Source organism: Schistocerca gregaria, chromosome X, assembly GCF_023897955.1.
Source record: "Schistocerca gregaria isolate iqSchGreg1 chromosome X, iqSchGreg1.2, whole genome shotgun sequence".
NCBI lineage: Eukaryota > Metazoa > Arthropoda > Insecta > Orthoptera > Acrididae > Schistocerca > Schistocerca gregaria.
The window spans coordinates 93540884-93562842 of NC_064931.1; positions in this window are offsets into that span (position 1 = coordinate 93540884).

Sequence of the window (21959 nt, forward strand, 5' to 3'; positions counted from 1 at the left end):
CTTTTGTTGGTGTCCTTATTTACCCCACCGTCGGGGTGAAAAAGAGACATGTATTTAATGATCACTGTGTTCCCTATTTAAATACGTTGTGGGATCTGTAGGGAAATAATTTATCTTATAAATAAGACTTGCTGATATTTATTGTATAAGTACAGTAGTACAAACGAACTTCTCTTTACCTTAAATCAGTAACCATAATTTCACAGTAAAATTTACAATTATACAAATCAGGGGTAACATAAAATTAGCTAATTTGTTAACCAACAAATCAATCATTACAGAAATTCAAGGTATAACGTCCTTTTTGCACAGTTGGTGTCTTCAAAACATCAAGAATGTCAGTTTTTAGAAAACGCGATCATCGGACACATCAGGAAAAACAAACACATCTGATCACTTCTTCGATTGGCGAAGAAACGTTCCATTGTGTTCTTCATTTTCCTTATCAACTTAAAGAACCTTTCCAATGAACACCTTCATACAATTATCATAAGAAAACTTGACTTCAACCAATCTCCTTCCTTTAAATTGTTTATCTCAACATCTGCAGTGGCTGCATCACCATTTTGCGCATCTTCTACGGAAAGGTCTAGGTCATCTGGAATAGTTTCTTTTTCATCATCAGATAATTGTTCTGGATGATCTACTTAACTTTTATGAAAGTCCGCTAGAGTACTACTGCCACCAGCCGGGACATTCAGTCTCTTTTCCGGCCTCTTGTCTGCTCTGTTTCATAATCCGGTAACGCTTTACTTTTAAGAATTATATCAGACTCTCTGTTGTAGTGAGTGGGGCTGCAGTTCCCTCACTTTCTTCATGTTCAGCAGGCAAGTTGTCAGGTACTTTCTTTTCGTTAAGAAGAAATACACCTTCCTTTTGAAAACCAGACTGGATATTATCTTCAGACACTTCTTTCAGTAATTTAAATGTTTTCTTCAGAAGAGATGGAATATACCTTTTATCGGAAACTCTCTTTTTAACATTTGCTTTGGATTTAATATTCTCAAGGTTTCTCTCCAGCTTATTTTGAGTGGTCGGAAAAGGACAACATCTAATGGTTGTGTCAGATGCATCGGATTTGCAAGAGGAAGTACAAATTAGACTCACATAGCCTGATAACTGTTGGAGATAAGTGAGAACTTAAATCGTCACCTATCACTCAAGCTTCCTCCCCTCAAATGGACGACACTATGGTGTTATATCTATCGGGAACCAGTCAAGAAAGCAATTTCCATCCATCCAGCCATACTTGGCACCTAGAGCGCCTATGCTGATTTGCTGATTGCATAGGAGGGCAGCAGCGTCCCAGAAACAGACGATACAAACGTGCCAGATGCCTGGACTTGCCTCCCTCGGTATTGGCACCGTCCTTTAAAAATAAGTTTGCGTCGGCCCGGATCGTCAGAGAGTGCAGACTCTTCCACTGATGCTGTCAGCTCATCAAAGAAAGTGTTGATAATTGCTGGGGACACTTGTGCTTAGCTCATTTTAATATTTTGACAGATGCATTGAGAGAGTTTAGTTTTGTGCATAGTCAGGAAGCCAAGTGCCTACTCTTACCCCGCCATGTTCTTTTAAATTTAGTACATTCTTGCCCTCTCTGTCCAAGTGATGACACAACGCATGTCAAACGCTCTTAAAGAACAGCCACAATCTGCTCAAATTATAAGGTATTCAACAAGTTCTTGTTCAAGATGGCTAGGAAGACAAGCCCCTTCACCTTTCTCCTTGAACTCAATATTTCCAGCAGGAATGTCTCTTGACTGCTTCGCATAACAGTATAGGGTTGACTTGGAAATTTCACTTTCCTCTGCTTTTCTTGTCGACATTCCAAGAGCAACTGCCTGAACTGCCTACCTTATCGTCTTCTCATCAACAGGAAAATGTACGTTTGATCGAGGGTGTTTTTTGTATGTCATAGGCGTCATGAATCACTAGAAGAATGTCTACACTGAGGTTAGGTTAATTTATTATGTCTGTCATCTAATTAAATACGTTTAAGGTAAATATGTTAGCGGAACTATTTTCGATATTTCTCGTCTTATTTCTATTTACCCCAAATAGCTATACAGACACTACTTAAAACAAATTAAATGGTTGCTTTCAGAGTGAAGATAACTAAACATTTATTACCTATAAATTCTCACCAAAATACACTGAACTGATTATATAAATCCGGTAACACGGCAATCCAGTCACTAGCTGGCACAAACAACAGTTTAAGAGGCATAAGAATTTATGCAGATTACTAGCAGATTAAAATGTCTACCCGCCAGGGTAGGCAAGAGCACTAATGCGCTGCTTCCTGGACTCGGGTAGTCGCACCGGCCCCGGATCGAATCCGCCCCGCGGATTAACGATGAGGGCCGGTATGCCGACCAGTCTGGCTGTGGTTCTTAGGCGGTCTTCCACATCCCATTAGGTGAATACCGGGATGGTCTCCACGTTCCGCCCCAGTTACACGCCTCGCAGACATTTGAAAACGTTCGCACTATTCCATGGCTTTCAGTAGACACAGACAGCTAGGATACACTAATTCCGTCCCGAGGGGTTCGGGGTGGCAGCAGGAAGGGCATCCTGTCACCATCTGCAACTAACACTGCCAAATCAATACATAACACGGTCGACCCCCGTGATGCGGGACCAAGGCCCCAAGAATGAAACGAGCAGATTAAAATGTCTGCCAACATGATAAAAAGAAAACCACAACTGTGGCTCCAAAACATCTTGTAGACAACCGAATGGCCATATTAAATGCTCTTGTCCCAACCATTAAACGAAAACACAAGCGAGAAGTTTCATTTAATTAAATGTTTCCAGTTTTTGTTTCTGTTCACCCTCGTGTCCCTATTGACCCCAGTTTACGGAACACATTTCTCCCAACGAGAGACTAGTTTGTTGACCTGTAGATATCTGCAGTTATGAGCACAATTTATTTGGCTTATTATACTGTCACAGTAGAACCACACAGTAAAGCCAATAACGTATAAGTTCGATGACACACAAACAGAACACAGCCGGCCAATACGTAGTCCGAGATCAAAGCTAAAGTCATCAACAGATAGTGGCCAGTCCACTGAACATACTTTCAAGCGAGTACACTAGAGAATGAGTCTTCGGCAGGCGCACGGTTATAGCCGATCGGATATGACGGACGTGACGTGACCCCTGGGTTTGTGGCATCTTCTCAAACAGCCTCACGCGGAGTCAGTTTGCAGACTGCGGCGCCACCGGTGGTGGCAAGATGTGCAAAATGGGGATGTGTATTGTCCATGAAGACGACAGCTGTGACCCCTCAATGTCGCTGTCGGAATGTGTTACTACAGCTGCCGTCACTGTTGAATGTTTGATTTTTTGACAGAGCCACAATCTCATCTCTGCTTTAACCATTTGATCACTATCAAAGCGAAGTCCGAGAGCGTGTTCCTTGAGTTTCAGAAAATGGATGTAAATCGGATGGACCCAAGTCGGGACTGTATGGACGATGATGGATGACAGTGCGCCCATGGCGTCGGATTGTTGCAGATGCCACAGTGCTTGTGTGTGGTCTGGCATTGTCGTGTTGAAAGAGAGGGTCCTGTATGCGTGGAAGGCCTTAACGAATTCGAAACTCGATTATCGCATGTTGTTTCTTACGCAGTGACATAGTTACGTTATACACCGCCGTGTTACACGCCACAATTTTGAGCCCTCTAACGGCAGAGTGGCGAAAATAGACACATAAAAAAAAAAATTGCATCACCTCGGTACCGACAGTTCCGAAACCTGTACAGAAAATTGGAATAGAGATCAACTTAAACATCATTTCCGCCCTTTTCATTGCTCATGGAAACCACCAGACTGCTGTACACACCGGTACCTCCAGTACCCAGCAGCACGTCCTTTTGCATTGATGCATGCCTGTGTTCGACGTGGCATGCTATCCCTATCCACAAGGTCATCAAGGAACTGTTGGTCCAGATTGTCCCACTCCTCAACGGTGATTCGGCGTAGATTCCTCAGAGTGGTTGGTGGGTCACGTTGTCCATAACTAGCCCTTTTCCCCTTTTCATTCCATTCCAGGCATGTTCGATAGGGTTTATGTCGGGAGGACATGCTTTCCACTCTAGTCGAGCGATGTCGTTATCCTGAAGGAACTCTTCACAAGATGTGCACGATGGGGCGCATATTGTCGTCCATGAATACGAATGCCTCACCAATATGCTGCCGATATGGTTGCACTATCGGTCGGAGGATGGCATTCACGTATCTTACAGCAGTTACGGCGCCTTCCATAACCACGTGCGACGTACGTCGTCCCCATATAATCCCACCCCAAAACAGCAGGGAACCTCCACGTAGCTGCACTCGCTAGACAGTGTGTCTAAGATGTCCAGCCTGACCGGGTTGACTCCAAACACGTCTCCGACGATTGCCTGGTTGAAGACATATGCGATACTCATTGTTGAAGAGTACTTGATGCCAAACCTGAGTGGTCCATTCTGCATGTTGTTGGACCCATCTGTACCCCGCGGCATGGTATCGTGGATGCAAAGATGGACCTCGCCATGGATGTCGGGAGTGAAGTTGGGCATCATGCAGTCTATTGCGCACAGTCTGAGTCGCAACATGACGTCCTGTGGCTGCACGAAAAGCTTTATTGAACATGGCATGGTGGCGCTGTTGTCAGGATTCCTCCGAGCCATAATCCATAGGTAGCGGTCATCCACTGCAGTAGTAGCCCATGGGCGGCCTGAGTGAGGCATGTCGTCGACAGTTCCGGTATCTCTGTATCTCCTCCATGTCCGAACAACTTCGCTTTGGTTCACTCCGAGACGGCTGGACACTTCCCGTTTTGAGAGCCCTTTTTGACACGAAGTAACAATGCCGACGCGATCGAACCGCAATGTTGACCGTCTAGGCATGGTTGAATGACAGACAACACAAGCCGTGTACTTTTTTCCTGATGGAAAGACTGGAATTAATCGGCTGTCGTACCCCTCCCCCCCCCCCCCCCCTGTCAAGTAGGTGCTGCTCATACATGGTTGTTTACATCTTTCGACGGGTTTAGTGAGATCACTGAACAATCAAAGGGACTGTGTCTGTGATACAATATCCACAGTAAACACCTATCTATCTTCAGGAGTTCTGGTTACTGGGGCGATGAAAACCTTTTTTTGACGTGTGTACGTAGACATGAAGAATAAATATGTAGAATGTTATTAGCGTTTGTTTTATTCCAAAAGCCTGATGAGTTTTCACATAAAAAATTCGGAGGAGTTATTTTCCAGTGTGGCCTCGTATATCTCATGGCATGATTTCTTTATTTTGAGTCCGTAAGTACTGTTGAGAAAGGAAATAGTATATCAATAGTAGTATCTTAGTCTGTTGTACTTTCATCCACCAGCAACTGAATGATATTAATAAACGAACGATTGATTTGGCTGATTTACCTTAATTGCAATGATTTACGACTCAAATATGGCGGGAAATTCAAAGGGTTGTTGTCGTATTGGCTGGACTATTATGATTACTGCTATTTATGACCCAAAAAAAGACAGCAGACATGTACGGAACAATGTTGGGGCGTTATCCCTGTCGGCTGAATTACTATAGTTTAATGATGTCATCTCTGTTCACTGGTATTTTCTGCTATATGTCACCATCTTCCATTCTTGTATTTACAATTTTGTTGCTATTACTTACAATTTTGCCGAGTTTCTTCCAGTACTCTAAATACCCACTTTTCAAAATCGCCATCCGAAGACACACGTAAATATAAGACTAAAAATCTTTAAAAATCATCACAATGCGTCATTTAAACAAATTACACTGATATTCTATGTTTATAAACTTTAATGCTGCTAATGGGAAAACGCGTCCACTGCAGATCATACACTAGGTACTGTTAACATTCCACATTTAAACAGTTTCCCTCACCACTGTGACGTGAATGAGACATACATGCACTTTATATAAAACAAGATAAAGGAGTCGTGTGACGGCATGCGCCTCTGGCAGTGCTGCTACAATGAGCTTGTTGCGGGCTCTGTTATGCCTCTATTGGTCGCACCGCGGCCACCGGTCCGGTCACTACGCTACTGCCGCTATTACAAGCGTTGGTCTGTTTCTCGTTATGAACCCCATTATTGTGTACTGCACTAAAAATAAATGTGTGACTAGGGCCTCCCGTCAGGTAGACCGTTCGCCGGGTGCAAGTCTTTCGATCTGACGCACTTCGGCGATTTGCCCGTCGATGGGGATGATATGATGATGATTAGGACAACACAACACGCAGTCCCTGAGCGGGGAAAATCTCCGACCCAGCCGGGATTCGAACCCGTGCCCTTAGAATTGACATTCTGTCACACTGACCACGCAGCTACCGGGGCGGACGCAAAGCGCAATATTACATGGTCTTTCGACAAAGCTGTCCGAAATTAATTTAAGAAAAAAATATACATACAGATACTTTATTAATTTTTACACGTACATTTTAACACAAAAAACAACTCGTTCTTTATGTTTACTTGGCGCAGTTCGAAGAGCATCATGCTAAAAGTATAATTTATGATTTAGGAGGAGTGTTCAATAGGTAATGCAACCCCTTTTTTTCTCTGTCAGTTTCGATGGAAAAAATGACTACGGAGACCTGGCAGTGAACAAAAAGCACGGTGAGTTGTTGGGCGTCGCAACATGGTTGCACGAACCTGTTCGACCTCCCGCGTGCCGACCGGCCGCAAACGGCTGTGACACTCGATCGATGTCATCGACGGATCACATTCAAACACCTCGCTGCTTAACTGGACGCCTGTGTTGGTGGTGCTGACACACTCATCCACCAATTGGGGTACTCAGAGGTGTGAGCCCGCTGGGTTCCCCGTCCCCTGAGTTCCTCGCCAGAAGGCTGTAAAGAATAATAAAGGATGGGGCCCCTCCATGCCCACACCAATGTGGTGACCAAACCAAAAGTTCTACTGTTACCTCCGTATCACATGTACGTTTTTGAATCAGAAATCACAGGATGCGGGCTGTGATGTTATCCATGCGTCTGGGTAAGATTACTCATTAACATGGTCCATCAGGAGTTAGAAAATGGACGAAAGCGATCGAAGGGTTGCGGTTGTAAGGGCAGTAGAAAAAAGTGCCAAGGCAAGCACTAATGGAAAAAAAACCTCTGCGACAGTAGGACGGGTAGTATGGGCAGTAGCGGCTTGCTATCTGCGACAGTGCATGCAAGGTGTGGTTATGATAGTGGGAGGTATCGTGCATCGTTACCTTTGTCGTTGCGGAAGCTCGTTGTGGCGCTTGCTGCAGTTGCTGCGTCACTGTAACAGTTCAAGGTCGTCATACATTAGTGGGCGATCGGTCATAGATCTGCTCACAGACAGTGTAGGGAGTGTGTGTGGCTGGTTTGCATGCTGTGTACAGTACGGTTTCCCTGCGGTTGCCTGTTTTTCGGCGGGTCGAGCATCTGGGGTTACCAGTAGCAGCTGTGTTGCAGGGGCTCGCCATTACTGACGTGTTAGCGTGATATGCACCATAGATGTTTAGTTCCTTGCCAATAGTGTCTTTGGTCTATTATGTTTCCATCTATGGGAGTGGTCGTAGTTACCCAGAGAAAGGATAAACGGTTTGATCGAGTATCTCGTGTTATTGTACAGCCGTGTGGAGAGTTTTTAGAATACCTGCAAGATAGTATCTAGCCGACATTCCCGATCAAGGCCCGCGGTGCATGTGTAGCGCGGAGCGCTGCTTATGATTCTGAGTACTTTGTTCTGACTGTAAAGAGCAACGAAGGACCATCCGTAAGGGACTGCTTTCGCGTTACGGGGCTGATCGTTACAATTTTTTGTCGAACATCGTCACAGACGATGAAACATGGGTTCGCTACGTCGAACCGGAAACAAAACGGCAGTCCGTGGAGTGATAAACCATGCCTCCTCCTCCGAAGGCCACACTCTCAGCTGGTAAAGTCTTGACGACGGTCTTCTGGGACCCTGAAGCGCTATTCTGTTTGATGTCCTCCCTCGTGGCGCAACGATCAACTCTACCGTTATTGTGCTACCCTCAGGAAATCGAAAAAACTAATTGAACGTGTTGGTCACCACAAAAATGCATATGAACTTCTGTTTCTCCATGGCAAAGCAAGGCCTCACACAAGTCTGTGTAGCCGAGAACAGCTCACAAAACTTCACTGGACTGTTCTTCCTCATCCATCCTAAAGCCCGAATCTCTTACCTTCCGGTCTGGCCCAATGAATGATGCACTCCGCTGGAAGCAGTACGTGGATGATGGGGAGGTTACTGATGCGACGTTGCTTCCGATGTCTACCAGTACAGTGGTGCCAAGTGGGCATACACGCCCTCCCATTAAGGTGGCTTAGGCCGTCGCATTGAACGGAGACTATATTGAAAAACAGACTTTTTTTTAGCCAAAAGAGAGGGGAATATAAATGATGTGTCAAATGAAAGAGCAACTCAGACAGTTTTATCAAGAAACTTATAAATGTTCAATATGAGCACCATTTGTCATACGGCACACATCAAGTCTATACCCCAGTTCTTCCCAAACGTTGATAAGTGTGTCTTCAGTGACTGTAGCAACAGCTGCTTCAATCAGGTTTCTTAATTCAGGGAGGTCTGCTGGTAGCAGAGGCACGTACGCACGATCCTTGATGAAGCACCAAACGAAAAAAACGCATGGCGTTAGGTCGGGTGAACGTGGAGACCGTGCAAAGAAAGTCCAATCAACATTTGGGAAGAATTCGGCTATAGACTTGATGTGTGCCACGTGACAAATGGAGCTTATATTGAACATTTATAAGATTCTTGGTAAAACTGTTTGAGTTGCTCTTTCATTTGACATATCATTTATAGCTGTAAGTTTAATATAATAAATATTATAAAGCGTTAAAACACCGATATTCATTTATAAACACCCTGTATGGTGTATTGGATTCCTTAATGAAACTAACCTACTCTCAGTAAAAAATGTGTTGCATTACTTACTGAATGCCCGTCGTAAATCCTGTGCTTGGTTGGAGACGGTACGCGCCAGTACGTCGTACTGGTACATTTGACGAAGAAAGTGCTAAAATAACGTTTTAAGACATCTACATTTCAAAAAACTATGGTCTTACAAATAAAGCACTGCGTAAATCTACATCCTAGTCATATAATTATTTCTCCAACCAGTAATTTTACAAACAAAAATCTGATTTCGACTAGAGCTGAGTACATCGCAGCCCCACAAGGACAATGAGCATGCACGAACTTGTCACCCTATAGTTGCCTGCTAGTATCCTATGTGATATACGTCATGCGTATACTATGTGCTCAACGGTCCCTATACACATAACAGTGGACATTAGTATAACGTGTATCTTCCAGCTGAAATGCAGAGAGTATATAAAAAAGAAAATTGCGGCTCACAAGTCTGTGTCTGTTTCATAGATCAGCTTGATAGCTGTTCCGAGGTACAGACCTGCAACCCTTAGGCTGATTACTCATTTCCGCAGTAAATGGCGTTAAATGGAAAAAGATGTTGTAAGTCTTGCGAATCTGTGTTAGGTATTTGTAGAGAATGTGTGTTCGAGGTAGGCTGGCTGTTAATTCCATCGTATATCTCACATAGAGCCCATAGGAATATGGTATGAGATAATAGAGCACGTGCAACCACCAGCATTCCGCTGCTCAGTATACATATAGGACAGCAAATCTTTAAAATCTGTACTAAGCATCCCCAATCAATCTGAGACATACAGAGTGAGTCACATAAGCCGTAACACCTCTTATTTTGCTAATGGTTCCAGATATCGAAACGAGGTTTTCGGCAAGTGATAGTAATCTAAGGGGACGTACTTCTGTTGTGTGTTAAAGAATCTTAATTCTTGTATCGATCGAGATATTTAAGCAAGTATGACTTTTGAACAGTATGATTTACTTTATTCAAAGGCATCCGAAAGCGCTTGAAAAGACTATTACAGCGTTACAATGCTTGTTAATTTTGGGGCTGAAACTCTCTGCAGTAGAATCCGATAAAAATGGTTCAAATGGCTCTGATCACTATGGGACTTACCATCTATGGTCATCAGTCCCCTAGAACTTAGAACTACTTAAACCTAACTAACCTAAGGACATCACACACATCGATGCCCGAGGCAGGATTCGAACCTGCGACCGTAGCAGTCGCGCGGCTCCGGACTGAGCGCCTAGAACCGCTAGACCACTGCGGCCGGCAAATCCGATAAATATTCTAACATGAAAAGTAAGTTGGCAGGAAACGTCTATTACATTGTAAATACGCTCATGCCAAACTATGTCGTTGTGTGAAGCCTTCCGACTGTTCACGTGTCTACACTGCAAAGGCAGCAGGAACTGTGTCATCTACTTTTCTTTTTCCTACCACTTATTGCCCCCTCCTCTTTCCTTCCTCCCTCATATTATATATTAGTTGCCGTTCCTTGAGCCTTTGGCAAGACCCTGAAAACTAAATCCAAATCCAATGAGGGTGGAAACGGATTGTTTTCGTTACTAATTACACTGACGGAAAAAATCGTATCACCAAGAAAGAGTTGTGCGACGTAAATGAAAGTTAGTAGACGTGTATCTACATCTGACGGATGATGGCTGTTGGAATTTCATGTACTAGTACCGCCACTATGAGGATGCAAATCAGATTTGCCTTAAATACACACTTTATCGGTTGTGAGCGTTAGTTATCTTTGAGACTGCACGTGTTGAGTTGATGTTAGTCAAGAATGCCACTAAGGCGACAAAGACACCATTATCAACGAGGTTGTGTAATAGGGCTACGAAGTACTTGAGTTCCTTCGGCGACACTGCAGGACGACTGTCAGGATGGTCACGAGATGATCGGGAGATTGTACGGTCTCAAGAAGACCGAGCTCCGGACGGCTACGTGGCACTACCGAGAGGGAAGACCACTGTCTTAAGCGTATGGTTCTGGCATATCGTACTGCTTCTGCAGCAGCAATTTGAGCAGCAGCTGGCATGACAGTGACACAATGTTATAAATATTACTTCAAAGGCAACTACCAGCTAGACCCCACTCCACTGATACTACACCACCACCATTTACGACTTCAGGGGTGTCAAACAAGTGCTCGTTGGAGGGCAGGGTGGGAGTCTATTGTGATTTCTAATGAAAGCTGGTTCTGCCTCGGTGCCGGTCGGTGTTGGCTGTGTGTTGGTTAGAAGGAGACCAGTTGAGAACAGTAACCAACCTGCCTGACCTAGACGTGGAGTTATGATCAGGGGTGCGATTTCGAATGACAGAAAGAGTACTCTCGTGGCTATCCCACGCACCCTGACTGCAAATTTGTAGGTCAGTCTTGTGATTCGACCTGTAGCGCTACCGTTCATGAACAACATTCCAGGTGATATTTTCCAACAGGAAAACGCTCTCCCGCATACCGCTGTTGTAACATGCTTTACAGGATGTCGACATGTTGCCTTGACCTACTTGATTATCAGATCTGTCTCCAGTCGAGCACATATGGGACATCATCGAACGACAACTCCAGCGTCAACAGTCGTTTATCTCGCTCTTACATTTGCTTGTGATCTTGCAATGTTAGTCACTTAGAATGTTACCTAGACAAATGTATTCCCGAAATTTCATTACTCGACAGTAATTATTTTTTTGGTGCTACGATTTTCTCCCGTCAATGTATACCCCTGGCGCCCCTGTCAACCTAGCGACCCATACGGACTGTTGTGTCCTGGGGACCTGGCCACATTCCACGTGCCCCCCCCCCCTTCCCCCACCCCCGCCTCCCACGCCTGTCACACAGTGCCTGTTTCCTCACATGGTACTAAACTTTTTTATGTTTATTAATTAATTAATTTTTTGAAGGTTTACAACTTGCGACTCTAAAAAAGAAAGAAACAAAATCGGAGTTGGTCCTATATGGCTTAGGCCTCTTAAAAAAGAAAAAGATCATTTATAGTCGTTGCTTGCAATTCAATAGAATCGTCACAGTTATTTCCTATTTCTTCTAACGTATCCACAATTTCAAACGAAATGTCGATATCATTCGAATGAATGTCAAGGAAATCAACTAACAAATGATACATACGTACGTACTCAGGAGAGATAGGTAGTTTCTGCTGGAAACCACGTTCTCCATATTTCGCCATTGCTAAATTGAGAACGTTAATTGGATCCTACATTACAGTGAAATTGCTCACCCGGTTAGCCGAGCCGTCTAACGCACGACTCACCGGAGCGGGAAGGAGCGCCTGGTCCCCGGCACGAATCCGCCAGGCGGACTTGTGTCGAGGTCCGGTGAGCTGGCCAGTCTGTGGCTGGCTTTTAGGCGGTTTTCCATCTGCCTCGGCGAATGCGGGCTGGTTCCCCTTATTCCGCCTCAGCTACACTATGCCGGCGATTGCTGCGCAAATTGGTTCTCCACGTACGCGTACACCACCATTACTTTACTACGCAAACATAGGGGTTACACTCGTCTAGTGTGAGAATGTGAGACGTTTGAGACGTCCCCTGATGTATGAAACAAGAATTAATCTAATGTAATCTAATCTACTCTAATCATATCATATTGATGACTAGCCATGAAGAGTCATGAAATACCGAAATTTTTGCCAATACCACTAACCAAATCTAAACTTGAAAATAAAAGACGATAATTTTTGTAATAAACCGAGACTTCTGTCTAGACCCTTTCGTCCCTGTTAATTAACCACGAAAGATGTCTGATAGCTACAACAGCTCCAGAAGTCAACAATTGCTCCAGATCTTCTGCATCCCATAGCGCTGTGGGATATTGCACATGGCCAGGTGAATACTTATGAGGGACAAACAGTTATACCTTTTCTTTTGCACTGTACGACGTTTTCAAAAACAGATAGCGCAATAGAGTACCTCAAGTGGATAGGAACACTTCCTATTTAAATTTCTGCATCCTACACTGTTGGCAGTTCTGTGTTGGTGGTAGTTACGTCATTTTATTTTGGTGATTATAAAATAAAGTTGAATTTATGCACTGGGTAGCCGAGGCAGCTAGTTCACGGTGATTCAGTCAACCAAGTAAATGAATTTACTGAACATGCTGCAATTTTATACGGGGAGCCTGTGTGTCAGATGTCTAAGCCAGTGTGGCACAACAGCGTTAGATAGAAAAATGAGTCACTGAGAAGAGGATTTGGTGGTCTGTTGGGATGATGATAGGTTCATATATCTATGGTCTGGGTTCTATTCTATCTTTGGTCAATGATTTTAGATAGAGAGAGACAGATTCCATTCTCTTCTGGCTAAACCAAGTAAAGAAGATATAATGGCACTGTGGTCCGAAATTCCTTCTCTACCAAGTAGCGTTAGTTTGAACCACAATAATGTCAGGAGTGGCGACACGTAGAAACTCTATCACCAGTAACCTTTCTTATACTAGTTATTTATTTCTAGTGACGAAACAAACGCTATGTAGTCTCACAGAACACTTCTTCCATCTTTTATCTGAGCTTCTGTATGTCGATAAAATTGGTTCTGAACTGGGAATGCAACTCAGACCGCCCTTAACGCGGAATTAGATCCCTTCATGACAATACAGCTCGGCTACAATTTGTTGTTTGTTGAAAACTGCAGATTCCTCAACATCTCCACATACTGCGCGTGAATGGGTTCTTATCCTGGCCCGGCACTAAAGATTTCATTATATATTATCAACACCTATCTGCTGGTGGATAATAATTTAGATTTTTAATGTATTTTCATTCGTTGGCAACACTAATGATATTTGACGTTTTTGACTCGCAGTGAGACACAGAACTATTTGTGAGATCATTGCAAGTTCAAGATGTTATACCGAGCTGATGGTGGACAATCATTCGGTAGCTGACGTCTCTTTGTGTGTAGTCAACAACGATATGTGTGGGGCTCTATTCCCAGTTAGCACTGAACTCTTCGTCATATTACTTCTCGTTCAAACATACTCACATGTCGCTGCTGGTGCAACAAACACATATTTAACGTTCGTTTTCTCTAGAATATAACAGCGATAGGTACCGGGTTGGAGTCCTGGGAAGAAAAAATTAATGTTTCGTCTCGTCATTTCAGTTGAAACATCTCGCTACTGCCGAGAAAATCCGATATGTCACAGTTGATTGTGCTTCGATAGCTATCCGATTAGGTTCTGGATTCGAATCCCTGTCCAACACAAAGCTTTACCTCACGGCATTTCAAGTAAGTTACTTGTTTAGAAGCAATACTTAACATCTCTCGTAGTTCGTTAACAGGGACAATAGGTGCTGGGTAGGAATTCGCGTCCGTTAAAAATGTTTGCATCATGTAATTTAAAGTTGGTATTTGCTAATTGATACTGTCTAAAATCGAGGTATATCACTCTCTGTTTGCCTAATCAGGAATGACTGTTACTTTCCGTCAGTCACAAAATCTATGCTTAGTCTGCATGACCTGGGCTTGAATCCGTCTGCAGAATGAGACGGTTCGTCGTGTCATTTGAAGTTCATAGATATTCTCAACTAGCTGCTCGTGAATAACTTAAATTTTTAATGTCATTTTGTGTTAAATAATAAGTAAGGTATGTTACTTTGAAGAGGAAATCGTGAATACGACGAACTTCCTACGTGCATTACCTATCCGACGTAATAATGAGAGTGGTAACATTTCAGGTATGTCATTTATTGTAATAAATGTGAGCTTACAAGCATTAAGGACTTTCTTACCTGTGATAAGGTGTTCCCAGATATTTGCAGTATCGTAGTATTACTTTACATCTTGAGTTACTGCGATACAGAGCAGTGTTTTCTAGTGGTGACTTGTTGGAACCATTTTCAATAGTCAAACGATTGTACCAAGGAGCGATAAGAGGACCTGCTAGACAGCTGCGTTATGTGGGTTGCACGCGAATAAGGCGAAATGCAATTCAGGTCGTTCGGATACTTTTGAGCAAGACTGTACATACATAATTCTATTTAATTTCTTCTGTGGCATGAATTCTGTCTGTCTAAATAATGAGCTATTCCAGAATATTATCGCAAGAGGAATCTATGAATGGAAAAATGCAAAATATATTAATTTACCGTCTTCTGTACCCGCAAAGTTGGCAATTATTCCTACGTCAAAAGTAACCAAAATGCTTTAGCAAGTCTACAATACGGTTTTTTAACGTTAAGCTTTCATTATTAAGCATGTCTTACAAATATTAATTTTCTATGTTGTTTATTAATTCTGGTTGATATACTAGGTTAATATGAGGTGGAATATTTTTGACGGTACAAAACTCTATGAGATATCTTTTCTCAAAGTTTAAAGCGCAAAATCAGCCAGTAACTTTCATAAAATAGCATCTACTACTTTCCCTGTTGATGATTCCCTGCTCCACTTCAAAACAATGCTTGTATAATCTGCCAAGTGAACTAAGTCTGTCTACTGATCTAACTAAAATGACAGATCATTAACATAAATGAAGAGAAGGTTGGCTAATGACCGAGTCATGTAGGACTCCCTATGATGATTATGTGGTGTCCCTCTTTGCATTACATGAACAGTCTGAGATAGCTGTCTACATTCTGTGTCTTAAATGAGAACGAAACCATGAATGTGCTAAACGACTTCAGTTTTAAACTAGTCATGAAATAATAACATAAAATTACAAGGGAAAGTATTGTGTTTAGTTACATTATTTTCTCTATAGATGGTAAGTTACCTACATTTCTGAGAATTATGACTGGCGATATTTGTGAAGCGATATATATAGTTATCTGAAGGTACGAAAGCAGGATCTGAAATGTAATAAAAACTAGTGAATATAGGCCAAAAAATTTTTAAGTCTTCTTACTCATGTAGAAAAATCCACGAAAAATCACGCTCCGTTTTGTAAACTTTCATGACGAAACAGCAGACAAGTTACTGCAACGAAATAATGTTGACAAGTTACGATGGCAAATTCTGAGAATGACATCGACGATACTCGCTAATCTCTGAGGAGTTATGGTACGTGACATATATAAATCATATTGTTTCTTTGTTAATTATATGATTCATGACACTACTTGTTTCCACCACGCAATACAGAAAACGTTCAATACGTCATAGACTCGAAACACATGCTTTAGACCTGATTCAGTAGCTGGAGTTCAAGGAAGTCTTGATAAAGAAGTGTTATTTCGTTTCCTATGAAAGGACCATTTTATAATGATACCCGATATCAAAATGTGCTCATCGATATGCAAATGCGGAGATTAAACGAAAAAGAAAATACTTTTTTCAGAATAAATCGTTGAGTTATTAAAAGTTACTATTTTTATAAGCTATAATTGTTAATGTTGCCTTAAAGGGCTTTAAAGCATAGCCCATATGCTCTTGACGCTCGTGGTAATACGGTGGAAAATTCTGCTCTTCAGTTGTTGTCTTCGCTGTCGGCATTAAAAATTAAAAAAGAAATTGAACAAAGAAATATCCAGTATGGTGACTGTTTAGGAGTTTCACAAGAACAATTCGTAGCACTTCGCATGGTTTAAAGTCTTTTTCACACGCGTAGGGAAAGAGGTGTCGCTGAGAAGATGCATGCTAGCGCCACGATGTTCTCACCATTAATGCAAAGCGTATCTGATGAACAGACAATTAAGATAAAGTGCATAATTTAGTAAACATTTAGAATAATACATTCTTAATGCTGTGCAGCGATTCCGGAGCACGAAGAGGCAGTCTTTTACAGAGGAAGTGGTCACGAATACCGCGTGCCGTTTCCACGTCATGCATCTCTGAACTTCTGTTAAATTGAGATATTATAAAATGTATTTTAAAAGTAAAAGGCGTACTTGCTCTGTGCTGCAGGAGAAGTGGAATGATAAAGAAGCACATATTTCCTTACGGCTAGGCTTAGTTTTGTTTCAAAACAATTGCTTCTGCAAAACCGGGCGAAGTTCATACAGAGGGCTTTAAGCCGTGATCTGGGAAAAGCGCTGTTGGATGCGCTTCGTTATTGACTTTCCACTATAGAAAAATGAATGGAAGTCTCCCATTGACTGACTTGTTTGGCCTTAGCATTCAAGACAATGTACTTTCAGTGACTGCTTTTAATCCAAAAGACAATGTAGCTAGTTTGCTTAAGGAATTACCTGAACTCTTCTCTGATGGAAAAGCTAATAATTTTGTAGCGCACACTACCCTGAAAGACAATGCACAGCCTAAGTTTTTCAGGGCTCGGCCCGTTTACAGTGCTTTACGAGACAAAGTAGCCAGTGAATTAACAGATTGCAAGACATTGGTGTGATTGCTCCAATATGAGCTAGTCAGTGGGTAAGTCCATTGGTTGCGATGCTCAAGGCTTCTGGTCGCATTCGCATTTGTGTTGACTTGAAAACTACAGGCAATGCACATACGCTAATTGACACTTATCCATTGCTTCGCCCCGAGGAACTTATGGACAAGCTTCGCGTAAGCCGTCACTTTTCTAAGATAGATTTGTGCGATGCTTATTTGCAAATACCACTAGATGGAGAGTTACAAAAAAAAAAAGCTCTGAATACTATGGGACTTAACTTCTGAGGTCATCAGTCCCCTAGAACTCAGAACTAATTGAACCTAACTAACCTAAGGACATCACACACATCCATGCAAGAGGCAGGATTTGAACCTGCGACCGCAGCGGCCATGCGTTTCCAGAGTGTAGCGCCTAGAACAGCTAGGCCATTGCGGCCGGCGGAGAGTCACAGAAAGTGTTTGTTGTTAATACGTACTTAGGCCTGTTCAAGTATTTGGGTTTGTCCTTCGGCAGTCCTCCGCACCCCCCATTTTTCAACGTTACTTGGAACAACTGACTGCTCAAGTGCCGTTCTGTTCGAACTACCTTGACGAAATTGTAGACTCGTACTCTGGAGGAGCCGGCCGGAGTGGCCTAGCGTTTCTAGGCAGGCTCGAATCCTGCCTCGGGCATGGATGTGTGTGATATCCTTAGGTTAGTTAGGTTAAGTAGTTCTAAGTTCTAGGGGACTGATAACCTCAGATGTTAAGTCCCATAGTGGTCAGAGCCATTTGAACCATTTTTGAAAAGTGTGACTTCTCAGACAGAACTACAGTACTTAGATCATGTGATAAACAGTCAGAGTATGCACTCACTCCAATCTCATTTGCTTGCAGTCTGCGACCTGCCTGGTCCTCGCAATGTATCTAAACTACAATCAGTGCTAGGCACGTTGACATATTACATTCACTTCATTCCGAACGCCTCACACATCGCGACCCCATTGCATCGCTTGCGTCGGAAAATGTGTCACGACGCAGTTGAGAAACTCAAAAATGCCTTGCTCAGTGACAGATGTTTAGTACATTTTTATCCTGCCAAACCAGTGGTTTTGCAAGTAGACGCTTCCTCTAACGGAATCGGCACTGTGCTTTCGCACAGAACTGTTGCATTCGGCGGACTTATTGCTTTTGCCTCAAAGTTGCTATAACTCAAACTAAGGGCGATTATTCACGGATTGAAAAATAAGCTCTCACTATTGTGTATAGTGTGTCAAAATTCCACCACTATCTGCTTGGTCGCAAGTTCTGTTTAGTAACAGATCACAAGTTTTTGTAGTCCTTGTTTCACCCGTCAAAGCCGGTTCCTACACGTACTGCTCAAAAATTGCAACGTTGGGCTTCAATTCTACCCCAGTATCAGTACGAAACTGTGTACAGACATACGTCAAGGCATGGCAATGCTGACGCCTTTTCTCGCCTTCCGGTCTACTCCAACTCCGACGCATCTTGTTGCCACATCGATGCGCAGTACTATTAATTGCTGCAAAATTACACAAAAATTGCACAAGCCACGGAAGCGGACCCTGAACTGAAGATTTTGTTGCATTGCATTGCGGTCTTGGCCTCGCTCATTGAACAGTATTCAGAAGTCAGTAGTTGCGCCGCTACTTTCTCCCGCACACCGGTCGGCACTAGGAAACTTTGTATAGCAGGCGGTGAATTGGGAGCGCCTATGACAAAGAAGACCAAGACACGCCCTCAGGCTACGCGCAGATAAAATCCCCTTGACAGCGTGTATATACTATAGATCGCTGCCGCCGACCGAGCTGTCTCCATCTTTCAATCTCAGTACGTCAGTACGTCGCATCGCGACCCAGTGCGCATTGCTACTCAATACGTAACACTGTGCTCTAGTCTTCCATAGTCGTCGACTCGCACGTTAGCTAGCTGGGAGGGAACGTTAGTCATTGCATGTAGTTGTGATACGGAGACGGACAATATTCAAGAGTTAGTACATGTTATTTGATAGCTGTTACCCACATAGCTTCGGATTGGAAATCATTGAAGTTAATAAAGTGTATTTTAACCACGTGTGCATTTTGTGTTGTAGTAAGGGGAAACCGGCCACCCACCTATCATACCACCCTCCCCTCATCCAGCCAGCAACCACAAAACGTTACAAGAGGGCACATCCCTTTAAAAAAAATCTGATTTCACTGTGATTTTCATTTCGGCACCAGTCGGGCCTTACTTTTCGGATAGAACTCGTACAGTTGCGACAAGATGGGATGGGTAGTCTAGTGTGTATTGTTAGCGCGTGTCTGATGTACTGACTTTGTGACGTACTGAGACGTTCCACAATAGAGAGAACTGAAATGTAGATGCTCAACAGGACAAGCAAAACATTAGACTAAATTAATCCAAAAGACGGTCCATATATATTTCATGGTAAGAGCTTGTATAAGCGATGCACAGAGAAAGGATAGAGAAACTGTGAGTTAAACGAATGGCACGGTTACAGTAAGAAATGGTACAATAGTGAAAGAACATGTAGCACACAGTGGAACGAATTCGGAGAAGAAGAGAAGTATCTCTGTGTCTCTGAAGTAGAGGTTGTTTATCAGACGACAAGCGTCATCATTTCAACGGTGCAATTTACAGAGAAATGAATATGTTGGTCGTTCTACTTGGACTCTCCGAATCGGTTAATTTCAGTTTGCTGTTTTCCTGGATGGCAACCGTTGCTTTGTATGGGTAATACTGGTACAGCAGTAAGTGAGTGGTCCACATAGTACGAATTAGACATCGGCTACAATATTCCCGTGGAAACAGGTTCACACGTAACTTCACGTGGAGATGTTGTGCTTCGTTTTCACGTACACTGGCTCATTGTCTGTCTGTAAATGTATCGTTGTGAAATAATTAACAAACAAAAAGATTCCTTTCCCTTTGAGTACTTTGAAGCACAAAACGATTCTCTGTAGCAAGAGATAGAGAGATTGCTTTACTACATCAGTGTAGCTGCTTTTTTCTCAGAAGTAACTTAAATAGTTATTGTAGTATTTTTTATTTATTTTTCAATTTTCTTTGGTAATGCCAAATTTTCCAGTGAGCGTTAAAAATGGCGGAAAAATTAGAACTGTCACATCGGGAGAACAGTAAATCCAGTTCTGGTAAATCAGATTTAGATTCATCACGACTGTGTAAATACCAGGACGGCTCCTTTGAAAACGACACGGACGAGTTCCTTCTCCAATCTGAGGCTTCGCACTGACTGACGACCTCGGTTACGTCTTAGCCATTCGAAGACATTATTCGTTGTGTTTTGTCTCCAGATGCACATATTACTGCCGAAGGTCAATATAGGCCATCTGTAGCTTTTGTTAATCCGTTACTGTTCCGCTAGGTAATGTATGTGGTTGATAAACAAATCCAGATTTTCCCTACTCCTATTGTAACTGTTATTTGCCTCTTGATGTTTTGTTTTTACTTGTTTCAGTGCTTTGTGCTTTGGCTGCTTTGTTGTTTGTACACTATATCCCTTTGTGTGGTTTAATTTATTGTGCTTAGCTCTTTATGAGAGCTCGCTTGTATTTGTGTGATGCATACCTGAAGCTTTAATGTTTGTGTCACTGGCTGATCGATTTATTTGTGAGTAATTTTATTTTTGGTTGTGAATTCCTTTCACAGGCCAAAATTTAGTTTGTTGCTGTGTGTGTCTTTCGTCTGTGAAGGGAATTTTACAATCAACATATCAGTACCAAGAAGTTATTTTGTATACTTTTGGATTCAAAACTTAAATTTGTTTAATGTTTTCAGTGAAATGGTGGAGTGTTGGCCATCAAGCCGGAAAGTGATTCTGCTAGTAGATCTTGTTGTTTTACTGGATGGGAAACGGTTGTCATATGCTTTGAAAATGGCTGATGTTTCTGTGATTTTCCTTCTTTACCTAAATGCTCTTCCATAAAATTGATCGGTTTCTTATTTGTCGCATTTGTTTACTTGGCTGTAATTTTAGATTTTAAGAGCGTTGCTGTTAGCTGAAAGTTAATACACTATGTGATCAAAAGTATCCGGACACCCCAAAAGACAAGTGTTTCTCATATTAGGTGCATTGTGCTGCCACCTACTACCAGGTACTCCATATCAGTGACCTCAGTATTCATTATACATCGTGAGAGAGCAGAATGGGGCGCTCCACGGAACTCACGGACTTCGAACGTGGTCAGGTGATTGGGTGTCACTTGTGTCATATGTCTGCACGCGAGATTTCCACACTCCTAAACACCCCTAGGTCCACTCTTTCCGATGAGATAATGAAGTGGAAACGTGAAGAGACATGTACAGCACAAAAGCGTACAGACCGACCTCGTCTGTTGACTGGCAGAGACCGCCGACAGTTGAGGAGGGTCGTAATGTGTAATAGGCAGACATCTATCCAGACCATCACACAGGAATTCCAAACTGCATCAGGATCCAATGCAAGTACTATGACAGTTAGGTGGGAGGTGAGAAAACTTAGATTTCATGGTCGAGCGGCTGCTCATAAGCCACACATCACGCCGGCAAATGCCAAACGACGCCGCGCTTGGTGTAAGGAGCGTGAACATTGGGCGATTGAACATTGTAAAAAACGTTGTGTGGAGTGACGAACCACAGTGCACAATGTGGCGATGCGATGGCAGGGTGTGGGTATGGCAAATACTCAGTGAACGTCATCTGCCAGCGTG